Source organism: Tamandua tetradactyla, chromosome 5 (genome assembly GCF_023851605.1).
Source record: "Tamandua tetradactyla isolate mTamTet1 chromosome 5, mTamTet1.pri, whole genome shotgun sequence".
In the NCBI taxonomy this organism is placed as follows: Eukaryota; Metazoa; Chordata; class Mammalia; order Pilosa; family Myrmecophagidae; genus Tamandua; species Tamandua tetradactyla.
In genome coordinates this window covers 176,415,808-176,436,827 of record NC_135331.1, presented here as the reverse complement: position 1 = coordinate 176,436,827, position 21,020 = coordinate 176,415,808, and the positions used below count along the sequence as shown (strand labels likewise).

The window sequence follows — 21,020 nt, the reverse complement described above, 5'->3', positions numbered from 1 at the left end:
GGACGGGCTCTTTCCCTGGCTGCGGCGACCAGCAACCCTCCCTGCGTTCGGACCCCGGGCCGGCTCAAGCCGCTTCGGCTAGCGAACCCCCAGGACGGCGACAGTTTTCCAAAGTTTAAGGTCCCACAGCACCTTTTACTGGTGGGACCCGAAGACAAACGGGTGCCACGAGCGCCACCTACTGGGCAGGATAAGAAAAACAGAACCCAGAGATTTCACAGAAAAATATTACAACCTTGCTGGGTCCAACACCAAGAGAAATCTGAATAAATGCCCAGACGCCAGCAGCAGAAGATAACTGTCCACGCTCAAAAGATTGAGAATATGGCTCAGTCAAAGGAACAAACCAATAGCTCAAATGAGACACAAGAGCTGAGACAACTAATGCTGAATATACGAACAGAAATGGAAAACCTCTTCAAAAATGAAATCGATAAATTGAGGGAGGACATGAAGAGGACATGGGCTGAACATAAAGAAGAAATAGAAAAACTGAAAAAACAAATCGCAGAACTTATGGAAGTGAAGGATAAAGTAGCAAACATAGAAAAAATAATGGATAGCTACAATGATAGATTTAAAGAGACAGAAGATAGAATTAGTGATTTGGAGGATGGAACATCTGAATTCCAAAAAGAAACAGAAACTATAGGGAAAAGAATGGAAAAATTTGAACAGGGTATCAGGGAACTCAAGGACAATATGAACCGCACAAATATACGTGTTGTGGGTGTCCCAGAAGGAGAAGAGAAGGGAAAAGGAGGAGAAAAACTAATGGAAGAAATTATCACTGAAAATTTCCCAACTCTTATGAAAGACCTAAAATTACAGATCCCAGAAGTGCAGCGCACCCCAAAGGGATTAGACCCAAATAGGCGTTCTCCAAGACACTTACTAGTTAGAATGTCAGAGGTCAAAGAGAAAGAGAAGATCTTGAAAGCAGCAAGAGAAAAACAATCCATTACATACAAGGGAAACCCAATAAGACTTTGTGTAGATTTCTCAGCAGAAACCATGGAAGCTAGAAGACAGTGGGATGATATATTTAAAATACTAAAAGAGAAAAACTGCCAACCAAGACTCCTATATCCAGCAAAATTATCCTTCAAAAATGAGGGAGAAATTAAAACATTCTCAGACAAAAAGTCACTGAGAGAATTTGTGACCAAGAGACCAGCTCTGCAAGAAATACTAAAGGGAGCATTAGAGTCAGATACAAAAAGACAGAAGAGAGAGATATGGAAAAGAGTGTAGAAAGAAGGAAAATCAGATATGATATATATAATACAAAAGGCAAAATGTTAGAGGAAAATATTATCCAAACAGTAATAACACTAAATGTCAATGGACTGAATTCCCCAATCAAAAGACATAGATTGGCAGAATGGATTAAAAAACAGGATCCTTCGATATGCTGTCTACAGGAAACACATCTTAGACCCAAAGATAAACATAGGTTGAAAGTGAAAGGTTGGGAAAAGATATTTCATGCAAATAACAACCAGAAAAGAGCAGGAGTGGCTATACTAATATCCAACAAATTAGACTTCAAATGTAAAACAGTTAAAAGAGACAAAGCAGGACACTATATACTAATAAAAGGAACAATTAAACAAGAAGACATAACAATCATAAATATTTACGCACCGAATCAGAATGCCCCAAAATACGTGAGGAATATACTGCAAACACTGAAAAGGGAAATAGACTCATATACCATAATAGTTGGAGACTTCAACTCACCACTCTCATCAAGGGACAGAACATCTAGACAGAGGATCAACAAAGAAATAGAGAATCTGAATATTACTATAAATGAACTAGACTTAATAGACATTTATAGGACATTACATCCCACAACAGCAGGATACACCTTTTTCTCAAGTGCTCATGGATCATTCTCAAAGATAGACCATATGCTGGGTCACAAAGCAAGTCTCAACAAATTTAAAAAGATTGAAATCTTACACAACACTTTCTCGGACCATAAAGGAATGATGTTGGAAATCAATAATAGGCAGAGTGCCAGAAAATTCACAAATACGTGGAGGCTCAACAACACACTCCTAAACAACGACTGGGTCAAAGAAGAAATTGCTAGAGAAATTAGCAAATACCTCGAGGCGAATGAAAATGAAAACACAACATATCAAAACTTATGGGACGCAGCAAAGGCAGTGCTAAGAGGGAAATTTATTGCTCTAAATGCCTATATCAGAAAAGAAGAAAAGGCAAAAATGCAGGAATTAACTATCCATTTGGAAGAACTGGAGAAAGAACAGCAAGCTAACCCCAAAGCAAGCAAAAGGAAAGAAATAACAAAGATTAGAGCACAAATAAATGAAATTGAAAACATGAAAACAATAGAGAAAATCAATAAGGCCAGAAGTTGGTTCTATGAGAAAATCAATAAGATTGATGGGCCCTTAGCAAGATTGACAAAAAGAAGAAGAGAGAGGATGCAAATAAATAAGATCAGAAATGGAAGAGGAGACATAACTACTGACCTCACAGAAATAAAGGAGGTAATAACAGGATACTATAAACAACTTTACGCTAATAAATACAACAATTTAGAGGAAATGGACGGGTTCCTGGAAAGACATGAACAACCAACTTTGACTCAAGAAGACATAGATGACCTCAACAAACCAATCACAAGTAAAGAAATTGAATTAGTCATTCAAAAGCTTCCTAAAAAGAAAAGTCCAGGACCAGATGGCTTCACATGTGAATTCTACTAAACGTTCCAGAAAGAATTAGTACCAATTCTCTTCAAACTCTTCAAAAAAATCGAAGTGGAGGGAAAACTACCTAATTCATTCTATGAAGCCAACATCACCCTCATACCAAAACCAGGCAAAGATATTACAAAAAAAGAAAACTACAGACCAATCTCTCTAATGAATACAGATGCAAAAATCCTCAATAAAATTCTAGCAAATCGTATCCAACAACACATTAAAAGAATTATACATCATGACCAAGTAGGATTCATCCCAGGTATGCAAGGATGGTTCAACATAAGAAAATCAATTAATGTAATACACCATATCAACAAATCAAAGCAGAAAAATCACATGATCATCTCAATTGATGCAGAGAAGGCATTCGACAAGATTCAACATCCTTTCCTGTTGAAAACACTTCAAAGGATAGGAATACAAGGGAACTTCCTTAAAATGATAGAGGGAATATATGAAAAACCCACAGCTAATATCATCCTCAATGGGGAAAAATTGAAAACTTTCCCCCTAAGATCAGGAACAAGACAAGGATGTCCACTATCACCACTATTATTCAACATTGTGTTGGAGGTTCTAGCCAGAGCAATTAGACAAGAAAAAGAAATACAAGGCATCAAAATAGGAAAGGAAGAAGTAAAACTATCACTGTTTGCAGACGATATGATACTATACGTCGAAAACCCGGAAAAATCCACAACAAAACTACTAGAGCTAATATATGAGTACAGCAAAGTAGCAGGTTACAAGATCAACATTCAAAAATCTGTAGCATTTCTATACAGTAGTAATGAACAAGCTGAGGGGGAAATCAAGAAACGAATCCCATTTACAATTGCAACTAAAAGAATAAAATACCTAGGAATAAATTTAACTAAAGAGACAAAAAACCTATATAATGAAAACTACAAAAAACTGTTAAAAGAAATCACAGAAGACCTAAATAGATGGAAGGGCATACCGTGTTCATGGATTGGAAGACTAAATATAGTTAAGATGTCAATCCTACCTAAATTGATTTACAGATTCAATGCAATACCAATCAAAATCCCAACAACTTATTTTTCAGAAATAGAAAAACCAATAAGCAAATTTATCTGGAAGGGCAGGGTGCCCCGAATTGCTAAAAACATCTTGAGGAAAAAAAACGAAGCTGGAGGTCTCGCGCTGCCTGACTTTAAGGCATATTATGAAGCCACAGTGGTCAAAACAGCATGGTATTGGCATAAAGATAGATATATCGACCAATGGAATCGAATAGAGTGCTCAGATATAGACCCTCTCATCTATGGACATTTGATCTTTGATAAGGCAGTCAAGCCAACTCACCTGGGACAGAGCAGTCTCTTCAATAAATGGTGCCTAGAGAACTGGATATCCATATGCAAAAGAATGAAAGAAGACTCATCTCTCACACCCTATACAAAAGTTAACTCAAAATGGATCAAAGATCTAAACATTAGGTCTAAGACCATAAAACAGTTAGAGGAAAATGTTGGGAGATATCTTATGGATCTTACAACTGGAGGCGGTTTTATGGACCTTAAACCTAAAGCAAGAGCACTGAAGAAGGAAATAAATAAATGGGAACTCCTCAAAATTAAACACTTTTGTGCATCAAAGAACTTCATCAAGAAAGTAGAAAGACAGCCCTCACAATGGGAGACAATATTTGGAAATGATATATCAGATAAAGGTCTAGTATCCAGAATTTATAAAGAGATTGTTCATCTCAACAACAAAAAGACAGCCAACCCAATTACAAAATGGGAAAAAGACTTGAACAGACACCTCTCAGAAGAGGAAATACGGATGGCCAAGAGGCACATGAAGAGATGCTCAATGTCCCTGGCCATTAGAGAAATGCAAATCAAAACCACAATGAGATATCATCTCACACCCACCAGAATGGCCATTATCAACAAAACAGAAAATGACAAGTGCTGGAGAGGATGCGGAGAAAGAGGCACACTTATCCACTGTTGGTGGGAATGTCAAAGGGTGCAACCACTGTGGAAGGCAGTTTGGCGGTTCCTCAAAAAGCTGAATATAGAATTGCCATACGACCCAGCAATACCATTGCTAGGTATCTACTCAAAGGACTTAAGGGCAAAGACACAAACGGACATTTGCACACCAATGTTTATAGCAGCATTATTTACAATTGCAAAGAGATGGAAACAGCCAAAATCTCCATCAACAGAAGAGTGGCTAAACAAACTGTGGTATATACATACGATGGAATACTATGCAGCTTTAAGACAAGATAAACTTATGAACCATGTAATAACATGGATGGACCTAGAGAATATTATGCTGAGTGAATCCAGCCAAAAACTAAAGGACAAATACTGTATGGTCCCACTGATGTGAACGGACATTCGAGAATAAACTTGAAATATGTCATTGGTAACAGAGTTCAGCAGGAGTTAGAAACAGGGTAAGACAATGGGTAATTGAAGCTGAAGGGATACAGACTGTGCAACAGGACTAGATACAAAAACTCAAAAATGGACAGCACAATAATACCTAATTGTAAAGTAATCATGCTAAAACACTGAATGAAGCTGCATCTGAGCTATAGGTTTTTGTTTTGTTTTGTTTTGTTTTGTTTTGATTTTACTATTATTACTTTTATTTTTTTCTCTATATTAACATTCTATATCTTTTTCTGTTGTGTTGCTAGTTCTTCTAAACCAATGCAAATGTACTAAGAAATGATGATCATGCATCTATGTGATGATGTTAAGAATTAATGATTGCATGTGTAGAATGGTATGATCTCTAAATGTTGGGTTAATTTCTTTTTTTCCGTTAATTAAAAAAAAAAAAGAGAAGGGATAATTGGAGATGAAGGGATACAGACTGTACAACGGGACTGGATATAAAAACTCAGAAATGGACAGCACAATACTACCCAATTGTAATGCAATTATGTTAAAACACTGAATGAAGCTGCATGAGAGGTATAGGTTTTTTGTTTTTGTTTTTTTTGTTTTTTTTCTTTCTATTATTGTTTTAATTCTTATTCTGTTGTCTTTTTATTTCTTTTTCTGAGTCGATGCAAATGTACTGAGAAGTGATGAATATGCAACTATGTGATGTTATTAAGAATTACTGATTGTACGTGTGGATTGGAATGATTTCTAATTGTTTTGTTAATTCTTTTTTTAATTAATAAAAAAAAAACGCAAAAAAAAAAAAAGATAAAGGACACTGTATAATAATTAAAGGGTCAACACAAAGAAGATATAACCATCATCAATGTTTATGCTCCCAATCAAGGAACTCCAGAGTATATGAGACAGTTTAAAAACACTGAAAGTATTCAAAACACTTTCACTGATCACAACAGGATGAAGCTGGATCTCAATAGCCACCAAAGAATGAGAACATTCACAAATATATGGAAATTAAATAACACACTCTTAAACAACCAATGGGTTAAAGAAGAAATTGCTTGAGAAATCAGTAGCCATCTGGAAAGGAAAATGAAAATGAGAATACAACTTATCAAAATTTATGGGATGTGGCAAAATCTGTGCTGAGAGGGAAATTTATTGCCCTAAATGTCTATATTAAAAAATAAGTAAAAGCAAAAATTGAGCACTTAACAACACACTTGGAGGAACTTGAGAAAGAACAGCAAACTGACCCCAAAACAAATAGAAGAGAAATACCAAAGATTAAAGCAGAGATAAATGAATGGGAGAACAAAAGAACAACACAAAGAATCAATAAAACCAAAAGTTGGTTCTTTGAGAAAACCAGTAAAATTAATGGGACACTAGCAAGACTGACAAAGGAAAAAAGAGAGAGGATGCATATCAACAAAATCAGAAATCAGAAGGGATGCATTACCACAGACCCTGAAGAAATAAAAGAAATCATAAGAGAATACTATGAACAACTATACATCAACAAACTAGGCAACTTAGGTGAAATGGACAAATTTCTGGGGACATGCCAACAAGCTACACTGACTCAGGAAGAAATAGAAAATCTCAACAAACCAATCACAAATAAAGAGATTCAATCAATCATCAAAAATCTTCCTACGGGGCGGGCCACGGTGGCTCAGCGGCAAGAACGCTTGCCTGCCATGCCAGAGGACCCGGGTTCGATTCCCGGTGCCTGCCCATGTAAAAAAAAAAAAAAAAAAAAATCTTCCTTCAAAGAAAAGCCCAGGGCATTGCACAGGTGGCTCAGTGTAGAATGCCCTCCTTCCATGCAGAAGACCTTGGTTCAATTCCCAGACCATGCACCCCCACCAAAAAAAAAAAAAAAATAGCCCAGGGCCAGATGGCTTCACAGGGGAATTTATTAAACATTTCAGAAAGAACTAATACAATCCTGCTCAAATATTTCAGAAAAATTGAGGTAAAAGTAACTCTACCTAACTCATTTTATGAAACTGAGTTCGTTTTAATACCAAAACTGGGCAAAGATACCATATGAAAGGAAAAATGTAGGCCAATATCTCTAATGAACATAGATGCAAAAATCTTCAATACAATATTAGCAAATCATATCCTACAGCACTTTAAAAGAATTATACACCATGATCAAGTGGGGTTTACACCAGGAATATAAGGACTGTTCAACACAAGAAAATCAATTTATGTAATATAGCATATTAATAAATTGAAAGGGAAAAAAATCACGATCATCTCAATTGATGCTGAAAAAGCATTCCACAAAAATTCAGCATCCTTTTCTCATAAAAACTCACTAAAAGATAGGAATCAAAAGTAACTACGTCAATATGATAAGGGGAATATATGAAAAAATGATATCCAGCATCATACTCAATGGAGAGAGACAGAAAGCATTCCCCCTAATATTAGGAACAAGACAAAGATGTCCACTGTCACCACTGTTTTCAACAGAGCAATCAGGCAGGAAAAAGAAATAAAAGGCATCTAAATTGGAAAGTTAGAAGCAAATATCTCATTATTTGCATATGATAGGATACTATGCTTGGAAATTGCTGAGAAATCTACAGCAAAGTTACTTGAGCTAATAAACAAATTCAGAAAGGTAGCAGGATATAAAATTAATGAGCGAACAATCAGTAATATTTCTATACAGAAATGTTCTAGTTTGCTAGCTGCCAGAATGCAACACACCAGAGATGGATTGGCTTTTAATAAAAGGGGATTTATTTTGTTAAAAATGTATAGTTCTTCAGAGGAAGGGCAGCTAACCTTCAACTGAGGTTCTTTCTTAAATGGAAAGGCACAGGGTGATCTCTGCTGGCCTTCTCTCCAGGCCTCTGGGTTCCAATAAGTTTCCCCGGGATGATTACTTTTTTCATCTCCAAGGGCCTGGGTTAAGCTGTGAGTGCTGAGATGAGGTATGCTGAACTGCTTTGGCTGTACTACATTGATCTCTCTCATTTAAGCACCAACGAATTAAATCAAACATCAATCATTGCAGCAGGCATGCCTCAGCTGACTGTAGATGTTATCAGCAACAGATGAGGTTCACATGCCATTGGCTCATATCCACAGCAATAGAACTAGACACCTTCACCTAGCCAAATTGACACCTGAATCTAACTACTATAACAAGCAATAATCTAGCTGAGGATTCATTTAAGGAAAAAATTCCATTAAATTTAGCAACTAAAAGAATCAAGTACTTAGCAATGAACTTAACTAGTGACATAAAGGACTTGTACACAGAATACTAAATAACATTGCTAAAAAAAATCAGAGGAGATCTAAATATGTGGAAAGACATTCCCTGCTCATGGATAGGAAGGCTAAATATAGTTAAGATCTTAATTCTTCTTGTGGGAAGCAAGATCAGTAGACAGGGCAAAGGAAGGGATCATGTAGATCCTTCCAGGACTTATTGATGCAAGATGGACATAAATTTATGCCCACAGTTAATGGTGATTGGGTCTTTCAAATAGTCCAGATGGCTAGACTCCTCTAGAGATTATCCACGACTGTCACAAACTCTATTGAGCCATGAACAGAAATGGTGAGCACTTGTGTTTCTTAAGGTGAATCAATCTCCTTAGAATTAAGACACAGTAAGAAGTGGATATCCTCTCCAAACCTTGTAGACTGACAAGATTTAGGTTGTGTTATTGTCAGCCCTTAGCTTCAGAAGTAGCTGCCAAGAAAGATCTACATTTTGCAGTCCTATTCAATTAGCCCATTGGAAGTTACATGTGACTTTTTTCTTCAGGGAGTAATCACAGATGGAAACAAATCATTCCTGTACAATGTAGAGGTCTGAAAAATACCACCTCAACTTTACCAGTGATGAGAAAAACTGATGATTTGGACACGGTGGTTCATGACCTCAGGCCTGAACTTTCTTTGTTGATTTTTTTTTTCTTCTTTTCTGGAGTGATGGAAATATTCTAAAATGGTCATGGTGATGAGCATGCAAATATGTAATGATGATTGCAAACTTTGGATGGTCTCTATGAGTTTGAAGATATCACAATAAATATATTTTTCAAAACCATATAATGCAGAAAGAATGGAGGATGAAAGAAAGAAAAGAAGGAAGGGAGATAAATTTAAGCAATGAATGGAAAATAGTTCCAACTATGATAGATATTAATACAATAATGCCAACAATCACTTTAAGGAGAATGGTATAAATAAACCCATTAAAAACCAGCCGCTACCATGGTGGGAAAAAAATGAAGATCAACTATATTCTGTCTACAACAAACACACTTTAAAAATAAAAATAGATAGAATAAAAGAAAAGGAATGGAGAAAGATATTCCATACTAATAATAATGAAAAGGAAGCTGAAAATTTCAGACCAAGGAAAATTATAAGGAATAATGAGTGGTATTACTAATTTAAAAACAGGTAAATTCTCCAGGAAGACAATTTATTACAATTCCTACAACTGATGAAAGTGGTTTAACTTATGGTTCACTGGTTGAGCTGTGCAGAAACTAAGGTTTTAAAAAAATATTTCCATTGAGAAAATTTCACATGCATATAGTACAACCATGGTATATGTTAGGAAAAAGGCACACACCAGGACACAGATACTGGTGACTGCAGGTAGGAATTTTATTGCAGAGCTCTCTCTATGGAGGGGATCTGAGGAATGGACTCAGCCCACCTCTTGGAGGGTCGTAAAGCATTATTATACTCTGTGTTACATGGGGTGAGGAGGGGTTAGAATGGCTGATGGGTTATTTTATGATTGGTAGGGAATTAGGGTAAGGAGAAATGATATTTTTGTATAGGGAGTGGAACTAGGTTACAGGGAAGTATTTAAAGGCCTGTAAGGAACTGTTGAGTTCTTTGCTGACCTTAGGAAGAATGGGTGGGTTGCATTCTGGCACGTAGGCTGTGGTTTGCTCCATCAGTCATGGATGGGGGTTGCATTATGGGGAGATGAGCCACTGTTATTAGTCATTGCCAACTTTGTGAAGGGGAGTCTCTGACACCCCTAACACTTTGATATAAATATATGTGATGAGGGACCTGTACTGGAAGTATAAGGTGTTGGATTAGAGAGGAGGGTAAAAGAATTAGGGTGCAATGCATGGTTTTTTCAGGCAGGGGAAGTTGAAGAGTTAGCAACTCTTCATTGTCAGGGTTTAAAATTTAAATGCTGCTGTTGTTTTTGTGGACACCGAGCAAGGGAATTATCACAGGAATGCAATTTCCAGAAGGTGGATTCTGGGTTAAAGGATTATCACAGAAATGTGGTCTGCAACTGCTGTGTGGCAATATATGTTAAGGACTAGCTACATCATGTGAGTGGTAGAGGGTTTGAGGGTCTAACAGTACACAATCAATGCCTCAAAATATCATCACACAGTTGTGTATTCATCACCATGCTCATTTTTAGAACATTTGCATCACTCCAGGAAAAAAAAAGGAAAAATGAAAGAATTCATACATTCCATAACTTTCACCCCTCTCTCTCATTGACCACTAGTATTTTGAGGTACCCGTTTTTTGATTTTTTTTTTTTACCACTTATGCTCCACTATTATTTTGTTGTTGTTGTTGTTCTTAATTTTTTACTCATTCTTCCATGCCCTGGATAAAAGGAGCATCAGACACAAGGTATCACAATCATACCACAACATTGTAAAATATTTTTAGTTCTACAATTGTCCTCAATAAGCAAGGCTACTGGAATGCAGTTCAACAATGTCAGGTACTTCCCTTCCACCACTCCAATATGCCATAAACTTAAAAGGGATAACTATATAATGTGTAAGAATAATCTCCAGGATAATCTCTCGAATCTGCTTGAAATCACTCAGCCACTGAAACTCTCTCATTTGTCTCTTCCCCACATTGGTCAAGAAGTCTTTTCAATCCCATGATTCTGGGTCCCAGTTTATCCTGGTAGCCCTATCCCAACCTGTGAGATATACACACCTGGGATGTGTGTTGACATAGAGAAAACGGCTGTGAATTCACCTAGCAAGTTGTCATAGAGAAAGACAGGACATATCTGAACAAAAAAATAGGTTCCCTAAGTCATAATTATAAGTATGAGTAGCTTGTCCTTTGTAGGAATGAGTTTCATAGGGTCAAACTGCATGATCAAGGGCTCTGCCTGTTAAATTGTTTGTCCCCATTGATTGTAAGAATATCAGGCATTCTCCAGATAGGGAGTTTAATATTTCCTCCTTTCTTCACAGTTCCCCAAGATGTTTTTTTCCAATACTTTTTAAATCTCTGTGCAAATTACTCTGGGATTTATGGGGGCATCATAGTAACCTGGACCAAGCAATAAAAATCCGTACTCAAGATTCCGTGTACTCATGGTGCTCAACTAAAACCAGCCACACAATTTAAATTAGATAATGCACTACCTAACATATAAATTTGCACCCCTAAACATTTCTCCCTTTGGTCTCACACAAAAATGGAAGTTTTAAATTATGTACCTTATTACCCTTTACCCTGTATTCTCATATACCTTAGTCCTATCCAGATCATTTCATTCATGTCTGTACTCAAAGTCTGATCACTTTTTAAACTTTTTAAACAGGTCCTGTATGGGGTACTGCAGACTATGATAGCTTCAAAGCTCTAACTCTGAGTTTCGGGTGTCATGTAAATACTCAAAATTTCTGCAAATGACCATGCTATATACAAATTGCTCAGTATCTCAGAATTTAGAATTAATAGTTAGACCTCCTGAATGTATGTGATTACTGTAAGAGCTTACAATCTAGGACCCTTACAATAAGTTCCAACCTGATAGCCCATGATTTTGACTTTAGCTCACTGAGTTTTTATATTATATTTAGTCTATATGATTGAGGCATGATAATATTTGTTTTCTCATTCCTAACATTTCATTCCACATACAGTCCTTAAAGTTCATTCACATAGCTCTGTGCTTCCTAACTTCATTACTTCTTGTCACTGCTCAGTAGTCCATTCAATACATACACCGTATTTCCCCTTCCATTTCTCAGTCATTATACCCTTAGGCCACTTCCATTCATTGTGGCTCTGCAACATTGCTGACCATTAGGCCACTTGTGTTTTACCTATGTTCTTCTCTTGACCCACCTTTTTGTCACCACAACACATTGAGGCACAGTGACGAGTGAACAGGGAGAAGAGGGGAATGTGTATTAGTTTGTTAAGCTATGGGAATTCAATATACCAGAAATAGAATGGCTTTTACAAAAGGAATTCAATACATTACAAATATACAGTTTTAAAGCTGAGAAAATTCCCAAATTAAGGTACAAAAAAAAAGCTTACCTTTACTCAAGAAAGGCTGGTGCCTTCTGATATACCTCTGTCAGACAGGAAAGGATGTGGGTGATACCTTTTCATCCTTGTTCCCTGGTTCCATTGCTTCCAGCTTTCGATGCCAGCTTTTTCCTCTATAAACATCTGTAGGCCTCCACATTTCTACCCGGGGACACAACTCTGAGTTCTGTCTTGCTTAGCTTCTCTGAGAAAACACATTGTCATGTCTGCTGGGATCCAAGCAAAGCAGCTGTTTTCTAAGCATAGAATCTAAGTGAGAAAGTTATATGTACATAAATAAAGGAAGAGCATTTGAGAAGAAATAAATGAAAGTCAAAGAAAATTTTTTATTTTTCTTATGCTTATCTTATGAAATAAGTTATAGCTCATTCAAAAATAATAATAGAAAGAATGTATTTGCTGATTATTGATTATGGATAAGTGTAATGAATGATAGCAAAGTTATAATGGATGGGAGTGAGAGACTGGAGATTCACCGTATTAAGGTACATGCACTATCTTGAATTTCTATACTGTTTATTTGAAAGTGACTTAGGTTAATTGTAAATGCATGTTGAACACTCTAGAAAAAGGACAATAACAACCTTAAAAAGGAGTGAAATTCATATACTAAGATAAGAGAAAAGAATAATTGTAAAATTCTCAGTTAAAACCATAGAAGGCAAAAAGAAGGAGAGAAAGAAAAAGAAAGAAAGGAAGGAAGGAAGGAAGGAAGGAAGGAAGGAAGGGAAAGAGAGAGAGAGAGAGATAGAAGAGAGAGAGAGAGGGAGAGAGAGAAAGAAAGATCCAGGCCAAAAATTAAATAGCTACAAATATAATAGGTATTAATTCAATTATGTTAATAACCACTTTAATGAGAAGGTTTAAATAAACCGATTATAAGACAGATACTACCAAAGTGGAAAAACTGAAGACCAAGTACATTTTGCCTACAAGAAACCCACTATAAATGTGAAGATATAGATAGATTAAAAGAAAATGGATGTAGAATGTTACACCATGCTAACCCTAATCAAAAGAAAGCTGAATATTTTGGACTAAAGAAAATTATCATGAATAAAGAGGGGCAATACTCAATTAAAAATGGAGCAAATTCTCTAGGAAGACATAAAAATACAGAATGTGTATGCATTTTAACAACAGAGCATCAAAATATATGAGGCTTAAAAAAATGAAAGTTTGGGAAGTTTAATGTCTTTATTTCTTTGTATACTCCTTCTGCCTCCTCTTTTTTTTTTTTTTTTTTTGTCCTTCTGGAACTATCATAATGCATATATTGGTACACCTAATGTTATCCAACAGGTTTCTTAGTGTATTTTCACCTTTTATCATTTTTTTCTTTCTTCTTCTCATCATAACTCATTTTAAGTGTCTTTTCTTCAAATCACTGAATTTTCATGCCAACAGTTTGTTTCCATTTAATGTGATTCTCATATTGTTCATTCATTGTGGGGTATCTTGATAGTCTTAGGTTTTTCTTTGTGTATTCCTTCATCTCTTAAGGATATTGAAGATCTTTTTTTTTTAAGTCTTATCTGTTATGTCCACAGTCTGGTCTTCTTCATTGATGTTTTCTGGATTTTCCATCACCCACCTTTGGACAGGTCATCATTTCCTGGTTATTTGCTGGCCTTGTAGTTCTTAGTTAGTAATTATACTGATTATAGAATGTTAGTTAAAGAAACACTAGTGGTGATTAGAAAAAGCGGTGAGAGATACGTTGATAGAAATAGCAAGCCACTATTTGGCAGCCATTATATTAGTAGTCGATTTAAACAGCTTCCCTAAATAGATGCTATGGTGGGTGGTTAGATGTTTGATAGAAAACTGGATTTTAATATTAATTCAGTGTATCTTCAAAAATATGCATAAAAGAGAAAGTGAAAATGTTGATGCTGTAGTGGAGAAATCTGACAGACACCAATTCACCATGTTGTCAAGGTTAACCTCACGCAAAATGAGTCAAGTTGACCTTATGTGCTTCTGCTGTGAGGCATGAAGAGCACAGCACCATTTCTGTTATGTTTCAGCCCAGAATAGAAGGCCTTTCCTTGATTATTAAGAATGATCAGATGGATGCAGATCGAGTACTAACATACAGAATGAAAAGCCTCTACTCTTTAAGACTGCCAAGGATATGAGAAATAGGAAAAGACTTAAAATTTGTTCCAGAATAAATGAGGTATGTCAACTAAATATAGCATTTATTGTTGGAGAAGATCCTGGACTTCAAAGGAAAAATGCAATGTTAAGACAGTTCACAGCATATGAAACATGGGCTTTGAATAGGATGACAGTGGTGTATCATGTTGATATCCTCACTGGAATAGCTACGAGGTAGTAATATAGGAAGCATCATGTCTAAAAAAATCATGCCCATTTTATGTCTGTTTTTTTCCACATCATATTTATGTATATATGTATGTCTACATCTATGTTTCCATCTGCATATACAGAGATGCATGTTATGAAGCAAATGTGGTGAAATGTTAAAATTGGGGGCTATTGGGTTGAGGTGAAATGGAACATCTGTATACTATTATGTGTTAGGAGGAACACCGCATTTGAAAGTGAATAGTGTTCACCTGACTGTGGAGAAGAAAATAATTTATTCACAATCTTGCAAGAACAGGTGCCCACACAAACAGTGGTGGCCGGTGCCAAACAAGAGAATGTCACAGGTTTTTATAGCCTAAGCTTAGCCTGCAGGCACCTCCCCTGTTTCTCTGCTGACTGGATACTCCAGAAGTTACAACCTATCAAGATTGTCTAATGAATTTAATTTTCCCACAGAAGGTTCCTGCTTTAGTTTACACTCTACATTTCAAAACACTGGCAGTTATTTATTTAAACTTTGTCTTATCTATTCTGCACCAATTCTAGACTTACATCAGAGACACTTTTCTTGCCAGCCTGAAAAACCAGTGTGAGTTGTTCTGCAGCCCTTCCCTGCACCATGTTGTGTGAAAGCTAAACTTAATTTTCTTACTTTATTTTAAAACTCAAATCTCTAAAATCCCCCAATTCCTTCTCTAATTCAGGTAGGTGCCTGCTTTTGTGGCACTAGTGGGAACACTTGACACAAATGTGCTTCAGGAGATTCTTCAAGGTCTCCCTCCTCTGAGGTCCCACTAGGTAGGTGAACTTTCCACAGTTGCTGCATCTCAACAAGGTGAATGTTCTGGTTATACATAGAGCATCACTGATGAATGGGCAAAGCTTCTTATTAGTTTTGACTCAGAAAGTAAAGTTAACCACATTGCCTCCAACTTCACCTCCTTATTCAACCCTTGTCATTTTATAAGTATCACAACAGACCCATCATGCCGAGCTCTCCCAGCACTTCCCAAGATGTCTTAGTTGAGGGGGAGCTTGTGACCCTTCCTCTAAATGTACATATTTATAAATGTTACTATGAGATCTAATTTTAAAATAAAGGTCAAACAGATTAGAGGAATTTAACTATTACTTTCTCTTCATCCCTAAATCAGACACAGCCAAGCATTCCATTGTCCATACAAAAAAAAAACAGTTAAGCTAGATGTTTCATATTAGCTATGCAATACACAAAATCAATTATTAAATAATTAAGTTTAAAATAATGTAAAGAGTTTAGGTTAGGATAAAAGAAATCTGGATTTGAACCCCTTCCACTTGGGCATTTACTACATAGTTCAGAAAAAGCTATTTACAGTGATCATAAATTTCATTACCTTTTGAATTCCTTAAGGTTTATTGTTCTGATTTGCTAGCTGCCAGAATGCAATATACCAGAAATGGAATAGCTTTTAAAAGGGGGAATTTAGTAAGTTGCTAGTTTACAGTTCTAAGAGATAATGTCCCAATTAAAGCAAGTGTATAGAAATATCCAATCAAAGGAATCCAGAGAAAGATACCTTGGTTCAAGAAGGCCGATGAAATTCAGGGTTTCTCTCACAAGTGAAAAGGCGCATGGTGAACACAGTCAGGGCTTTTCTCTCAGCTGGAAGGGCACATGGCGAACACAGCAACATCTGCTAGCTTTCTCTCCTGGCTTCCGGTTTCCATGAAGCTCCCCAGGAGAGGTTTTCCTTCTTCATCTCCAAAGGTCTCTGACTCATGGACTCTCTGAGTCATGAGTGCTGCAGCATTCTCTGCTCTCTCCAAATCTCCCATTTTCCGAAATGTTTCCTCTTTTATAGGACTTCAGAAACAAATCAAGACACACCCAAATGGGTGGAGACATGCCTCCCCAATCCAGTTTAATAACCACTCTTCATTGGGTTACATCTCCAGGGAGATGATTTAATTACATGCAGTATTGAATAGAGATTATTCTGCCTTTATGAATTGGGATTTTGGTAAAACATGGCTTTTTTAGGGGGCATACATCCTTTCAAACCAGCAGTTATTTTGAGAATTAAATTAAATAATGTGTATAAAATCTTAGTAATACTAGCATAGTTTAGGCACTGAAATCATTACTATTTTTTAGCAATATTATTTATAGATTTTTCAAGTTAATTGGGCTTCATGAAACCACATCTAGAATATTTGACTCAAGGAACACTCACATCCTTAATTGCTGTTTTAAATAGGGGCAAATCCAGTCCTATAGTCTGACTTATGTTAAAGTAAAATTTGCAGGAGTAGGAATGATTTAGTCATTCTCCCACAGAAGGGAACACAGGAATGAAGAACATAACTGAAACAAGGTATAATCACAGAGGGTACTTAACCTTGTAAGTTTTATTTTGTGAGTTATGTGATGAGTAGAAAAAAATGAGAACAGGAAAAGAAAGAAGATTTGTAAAAGGCCATTTCTTTAAAGGCATATAAGAAAGGAAATTATAGGTTAAATAGAGAAAAAAAGAAACATCGTATTTTATTCTAGGACATACAGAGAGATGATAGTGTTGGTTTAAGAGTGTGTATTCACTGATTGAGTCCCTTAAGCCAGCAATGTCTTCACCTCCAAATAATGGACTTGATAGAGAAAATTACTTCTGTGACCTTGTTGTTTCTTATCAGATAAGCTACAGAAAATGCGGGTGGACCTTTTTATTTTGGTACATGTTCCACTCCAATTTGGGTCTCCCACATGGAAGGCAAGCATTCTACCACTGAACTACCTATGCAGCCGAGTGCAGCTTTGTAAATATGCCCTAAACATGCTTACATGACATTAATTGGAACTAGGTGAGCTTTATAATTCAGTTTCATTTATTATCTAAGCATAACCCTGGGTTATCTTAAAACAAAGAGAGTCCAGTATTTGATATCTCTGAAATTGATTCCACTTTCCTGGTCTTGAAGCAGTTTTTGTAAGCAGAGGCTTTGGTTGGGAGACCATATATATAACGCTGTTACTGGGACCAGCTGTATGTCCTGGGTTGTGTGCAGCTCTGTAAATTGTTGCTGAATGTACCAAATTAATCAGTTTCCAAAACTAGCTACATTGTAACTAAGTAACTTAATCCAAACACAGTTTGTCTACAATTTGACTTCATGCTCCTTGCTATAATGTTTGCTGTTTGCTCAAAATGAGCTTGACTTATCCTGTAGCCCCATTGAACTTGGGGTTAAGGAGAGCAGCTTTATCCTGCTGCTGGACAATGTGTAATAATGCCCTTTGTCATCTGTGCACATCTATGGAACAGTAGCAGGCTAAGTGGTTAGCTTGAATGCAGAGTGACATCTCTGACCCTTCATTGTTCTTAATAGTGTCTGTTCCAAATTTCTCCATGAATTTCCATTAGAAAAGTCCAATGTGGTTATCTGAGTGAAAATTAAGTTCTACAACTTAAGTTTTGTAAAGCAGAAAGAGAGAATGTGCAAAATAGCATTTTGAAAGAGCTGTGGGGTTTTTAACCTTGAATTTAACTTTTTCAAAATCATTACTAAAAAACACACATTATTATAGACATACATACAAAATAGCAATATATGTAATAATACACTTTTTTCTGCTTAATAACAAAAGTCTCTTGAAAAATAAAATTAAAAATATAGTCACTGTCTTTGCCCTCAATATCCTCTCTTACTTCAACTTCTCATTAGCTCCCATGGATTCCCTTGTTTGGCCAGCCATACTTTCGTGGAGTACAAAAGTCTTGGGCAATATTTAACTCTACCGCGTTGGTCTAAGGTTTAACACTTGTTTTAAGACTTTTCCTAGTAAACGAGGCTTCTTGCTCCTGCTAGGGCTGATTAATTGCTCATGCACCAGCTTCCTCCCTATCACATGCTGCTTCCTTAGCTGCTACCTGTATTCCTGACCTGGTCTCTATATACCTTTCCTTCCACTAACTGCATTTCAGTCATGCTTTCTTTCTTTTGTTGCTTGAATATACTAAAGCTTTTTCTGTTTAAAGATTTTCTGCTGTTTGTCTGCCTGGAATGCTCTTCCCAGAGATATTTACATTGCAGTTTTCTCCGTATCATTAAAGTCTGTGCTCCTCATGAACTCCTAAGAAAGAGTTTTTCTGACTAATGAAAATATCACATGACTCTAATTTATTTCCAGTCTAAGACACATTATCAACCAGTTTCTACTCTATCTGTTTCATGTGTTATGGTTTTTACAATCCCTCTAACCTATGAGTACAGCAAGAGCAGGATGTCTTTCATCCTATTCAAAATAGTATCACAAGAACTAAGAATATTTTCTGAAAAAGAGTGGGCATACGTAACTGTGGAATGAATGAATGCAGTTAAATTATGTCACTGCATAAGAAAACAATGCCTTTTCTTAATTCCCAGTTCAAATGATCCCTATTAAAGTCCATGCTTTAAAGAAAGTTGTCAAAGCCTAACTCAGCTAGCAAGTGCCAAATGCAATGTACAGATCATCCAAAAATCGAGCATGCAAGAAAGTGGATTTGAAAGTACTGATGTGGTTTAAATTTTATTCAGAAAGCAAACAGATTAAATAACCATAGCATACATGGTGCTACTCATTGTTAACTATCAAGTGAAATTGTAACAAGCAGGCTGCTTACAGCAGGTGGGCCCCACACCCCTCCTTCCACATTTAAACTACCTCCTGTTCAAAAATTCTCCAAATTCCCCTGAGCAGTCAGAACTAAACATTAACAGGATGTTCACCCCGAGAACAGGTAAAGCTCCACATGGGCAAGATAAGACAAATTCCTGTAAAGGAACCCTTCACCTAACCATTCATCTGTTTCTGTAAACCCAGCTTCATGCCCTTCCTGATTTAAACCAGCCAATCATTTACCTTGTCTTTAAGGTGTCATCCTGTCCATAAAAACTGATGTGAATCTCTTTTTCGGGGCTCAGACTTTCAGAGGCTACTTGGCTGAGCCCTATGGCAATGGATGAATAAAAACCTGCTTCCTGAAACTTCAGAGCCTCAGCCTTGGTGGGTTCTGTTTCTGTGTAACATTCCAGGAGGCTTGCAGCCTTGTCCCTGTTTCACACAACAAAATAATTAAGATAAATTTTTCAATAACACACAGGATTTTGCATTTAAAAACATTGACTTTTTAGTATTTCCCCAACTATTCCATATTACATATTTGTATCTTCCTCCCCCCCCCACACACACACACTCTTTTTATTTACAGAACTCAAATTCCGGGTACTTTTATCAGTTAGAAAATTCAATATCATTGCAAGGAAAGTACACAACAAAATAAAACTCCTTAACAAGCTACATCTTTTTTCTTTCATTGCCTAGTTTAATACATAATACAAAGAAGGAACCTACAAAATATGAAATGGAAAGAAGTTTGTTTGCCTCATATGAAACTATTCAGTGTAAATCTAATTGTTTAATTAAATTCCTTTTGTTTTCCTTTGAAGCAAATGTAATAATTTAGAGTATTTGAAGAGGAACTGAAGTGCTGTTAGGTGAGAGATTTTATCTGAAAAAAATTTTCATTTTAAATTTGAAAGAAAAAATTTTAAATCATTAGAAGGGAGAAATAGCATGTGTCCCTAAAGACATTGCTATTTGAAATTAAACATTTCAATGATGATTCATTTCACGTAACACATTATTTTTCCAAGCTTGTGAGATTAGAAAACCTTATAATCAGAGAAGTTATTGTGCTTCTCCTGCAGTCTTTGGAGGAAATAGGGAGATTCCACAGCGGTTGCACCATTTGACATTCCCACCAACAGTGAATAAGTGTGCCTCTTTCTCCACATCCTCTCCATCACTTGTCATTTTCTGTTTTGTTGATAGTGGCCATTCTGGTGGGTGTGAGATGATATCTCATTGTAGTTTTGATTTGGATTTTTCTAATGGCCAGGGACGTTGAGCATCTCTTCATGTGCCTTTTGGCCATTTGTGTTTTCTCTTCTGAGAAGTGTCTGTTCAAGTCTTTTTCCCATTTTGTAATTGGATTGGCTGTCTTTTTGTTGTTGAGTTGTACAATCTCTTTATGAATTCTGGATACTAGACTTTTATCTGACCTGTCATTTCCAAATATTGTCTCCCACTGTTTAGACTGTCTTTTTACCTTCTTGATGAAGTTCTTTGATGCACAAAAGTGTATAGTTTTGAGAAGTTCCCATTTATTTA

At 36.3% G+C, this 21,020-nt stretch overlaps 1 long non-coding RNA gene across 1 annotated transcript in view; it reads right to left on the bottom strand.

Annotated features, from left to right (window-relative positions):
• The window catches only part of LOC143682895 (uncharacterized), a 105,901-nt gene extending 89,278 nt beyond the window's left edge, over positions 1 to 16,623 (bottom strand). The window contains exons 1-2 of the long non-coding RNA XR_013175349.1: positions 16,387 to 16,623; positions 12,479 to 12,739 (exon numbers count right to left, since the gene is read on the bottom strand). This is a non-coding gene — a long non-coding RNA (uncharacterized LOC143682895). The remainder of the gene's footprint in view (positions 1 to 12,478; positions 12,740 to 16,386) is intronic.
• Between the last annotated feature and the right edge of the window lie 4,397 nt (positions 16,624 to 21,020).